General features: G+C 42.0%; 1 pseudogene; it reads right to left on the bottom strand.

Annotated features, from left to right (window-relative positions):
• Window positions 1–943: 943 nt before the first annotated feature.
• Window positions 944–2,927, bottom strand: LOC138658153 (polymerase delta-interacting protein 3-like; annotated as a pseudogene).
• Between the last annotated feature and the right edge of the window lie 746 nt (window positions 2,928–3,673).

Genomic DNA, 3,673 nt, shown 5'->3' with positions numbered 1-3,673 from the left:
CAGCCGAATGAGCTACAGCGCTGAGGAAAAAAAATGTAGCTTCCACTGTCCCTGCAAACAAAAGGTGGTGTTGGACAGTGGAAATCGCTACGGCACAAGCGGTTTGGTGGTTAATAGACCCTGCCTAACGCTATCCCTGCTTCTGACGAAGCGGCAGCAACCTCTCCCTATGCTCAGATCAGCAGCAGTAAGATGGCGGTCGGCGGGAACGCCTCTTTATAGCCCCTGTGACGCCGCAGACAGCCAGCCAATCCCTGCAATGCCCTTCTCTAAGATGGTGGGGACCAGGACCTATGTCATCACGCTGCCCACACTCTGCGTCCACCTTCATTGGCTGAGAAATGGCGCTTTTAGCGTCATTGAAAGGCGACTTTGGTGCGAAAGTCGCGTACCGCATGGCCGACCCCACACAGGGGTCGGGTCGGGTTTTGTGAAACCCGACTGTGCCAAAAGTCGGCGACTTTTGAAAATGAACGATCCGTTTCGCTCAACCCTAGTCTAGAATACAGTCGATGGACACTTACTAATTCCCCCCCCCCCCCTCCCATTTGCTGGAATATGCAGTTCTTCATATTTATTTTGTAGGAATCCAGATATTAAAACTACAAAACAACAAAGATTATCTTTTAAGCAGAAACAGATTTTTGAAGAAATTTAAACAAGTTATTCAACATTAAGTCTCCCTTGACATAGCAGTAGAACCATAATCGTGCTGGATCAGAATACTAGGACAAGGGGAAAACGGAAATTCTTGATGCAATAACGCAACTGCCCCACAATGAAGGTGAACTGTACACCAATGCTGGGAACAGGATTGATTATCCAATGTCTGATGTTAGACTCCTTCAAACATCAACTACCTGCTGGTGATCAGCGCTAAACAAAACACAAGAAGCAAAATGAAGGAGTCTCTGGGCCCATATATGACTTGGGAATCTCTCTTATTACAGTCTCTAATTTGTGTTGGTCTCATCAGAGCTTAATCTTAAATGCAGTTGGTTGGATGACTGCTGATGACCCTGAGGATTTAAAGAGTGCTTTTAAGATAGTATCAAGATCAACTTCAGCTGGAGAATTTGAATCAACACTGGATGAAGAGGAGGAGGTTGTGTTTCTTCAAGATTCACCTTCCTTCTTTGATGGATGGGGTGTCACTTAATCTTTGAAGGATGGGATGGTCTGATGTTATCACACTGCCATTCAAATGAAGATTGCACTTCATTGGTTGTCCATCTATCTGCTGTTGTATTTTTTGTAGGCACCAACTGCATCTTCCTTTCATATAGACACAACCTCTGCAACTCTGTAACTTAACAAGCGGGCAAGCTTCAAAGTATCGTATACACATATACAGTACAGACTAAAAGTTTGGACACACATCATTTAAAGATTATTCTGTATTTTCATGACTATGAAAATTGTACATTCACACTGAAGGCATCAAAATTATGAATTAACAAGTAAAATTATATACTTAAAAAAAAGTGTGAAACAACTGAAAATATGTCTTATATTCTAGGTTCTTCAAAGTAGCCACCTTTTGCTTTGATGACTGCTTTGCACACTCTTGGCATTCTCTTGATGAGCTTCAAGAGGTAGTCACTGGGAATGGTTTTCACTTCACAGGTGTGCCCTGTCAGGTTTAATAAGTGGGATTTCTTGCCTTATAAATGGGGTTGGGACCATCAGTTGTGTTGTGCAGAAGTCTGGTGGATACACAGCTGATAGTCCTACTGAGACTGTTAGAATTTGTATTATGGCAAGAAAAAAGCAGCTAAGTAAAGAAAAACGAGTGGCCATCATTACTTTAAGAAATGAAGGTCAGTCAGTCCGAAAAATTGGGAAAACTTTGAAAGTGTCCACAAGTGCAGTTGCAAAAACCATCAACCGCTACAAAGATGGTGAATGTACAATTTTCATTGTCATGAAAATACAGAAAAAATTTTAAATGAGAAGGTGTGTCCAAACTTTTGGTCTGCACTGTACACATAAAAGCTGCACAATATCTTCCTCTGTGACTCTTCGATGCAAATTATTAACAGTCATTTTTTTGCCTTCTAACGGGCTAAAAACAGACTCTTTTGGAGTCGGCCCTACTGAAGAACTGGCTTCCTTTGTGACATGTCCGTGAAACTTTGATTACAGACTTTGTGTGCAATAAAGATGGCGAAGTCTCATTCTGAGTAGACATGGGAGCTATGTATTCATCATTCTGTACCATTTTAGTAAGAGGTAAAGTTTGCCCAAGAGAAAATGAATTTCCAGACATTCCCGACCTTTTTTGCACAGTGTTGTCGGCTGTGACCTTTATCTTCTTGGTGAGGATGTGGGAAAGTTCCAAGTCGTCATCAATACCATCATCGCCCATATCTTGTAAAGAGGAAATCTGTATTTTCCCTGGTTCATGGTTAGCAACGTTTATTCGCATTACTTTAACATTGTTCATTACAAGTGAAGAAATTGTTTTCGGCTGTGAAATTTGGATGGTCTTGGTAATATTAATGGGTGAAGATGAAGAACCTTGTGCCAGGGTTGAGTTGATAGTTACGGCAAGTTCACTCCTCTTTAAACTGAGTTTTTCACAAGCATCCATCAGTTTGGTTGGTTGTCCTCCAACACTGATCTGCTGCTTTCTAGAATTCAGCATCTCACCAGCATTTTACCTTTTATACAGAAACGTGTGTCTTCGTCAACCAATTTTTCACGGACATCTTTTATGCATAGTTTGAGATGTGCATCTGTTACAGCTATCTTCTGACAGACATCAAACGCATTCTGGTAATTGGTGGTGGGTAAACTACTATTCATTGTAGGCTGGATCCTGGATCTCATGCCTCCCATAGCCCCCTGTTCTTAATCCTGTACGTTCCCATTTCCGCCGTCATGCTCCTTTTCCTGATCACTTCATCCAACGACACATATGCCATATTTCTGCTACAAACCTGCACCTTCCCATCAGCAACTGTGTAGGAAACCACGTTATTTTTTCCAAGGGTGTTTGATGCCCGCAAAAAAATGTTTTCCCAGTATGATGATGTGTATCCCCTCGGTGGAAATGTTTGTCAGCCCATACACTAAGTGTATGGGCATTACAAGTATAGGAGACCTGCTCCTTTAAACTGGGAATACATTTTTCGGAGGCCATCCTCCACATTTCTTCCTTGGGGGATTGGAGTGCGTGCAAATTTGGAGCAGGCCTTGTATTCACTTCTAAAGCAAATTTTATGTGAATTAAATAAATCATAACAATGGGAACTTTGGTTTCATTTGGCAATCCAGTACCTCGGTTCAAAGGTTTATTGGGGTGCGTGTAACTTTGGTGCAGGGCAGGCTTCCAATCAATGCATAAGCAAACAAGAAGGGAGTACCAAATGAATAATGTGAACTTGGTTTTCATGTGGCCATCCAGTACGTGGGATCAAAGGCTTATTGGGGTGCGTGTAATTATGGGGCAGGGCAGGCCTTGCATTCAATGTGTAAGCAAACAGTATGGGAGTATCAAATTAATTATATGAACTTGGTTTTCCAGTAGCCATCCAGTCCATGGGCTCAAAGGCTTATTAGGGTTTGAGTACCTTTGGGGCAGGCATTGCATTCAATGCGTAAGCAAAAAGTATGGGAGTACCAAATGAATAATATGAACTTGGTTTTCCTGTGGCCATCCAGTAAATGG

This window comes from Ranitomeya imitator, chromosome 1, assembly GCF_032444005.1.
Source record: "Ranitomeya imitator isolate aRanImi1 chromosome 1, aRanImi1.pri, whole genome shotgun sequence".
Lineage (NCBI taxonomy): Eukaryota > Metazoa > Chordata > Amphibia > Anura > Dendrobatidae > Ranitomeya > Ranitomeya imitator.
Note: the sequence above shows the minus strand (reverse complement) of the source record. Positions and strands in the feature narration are given on the sequence as shown.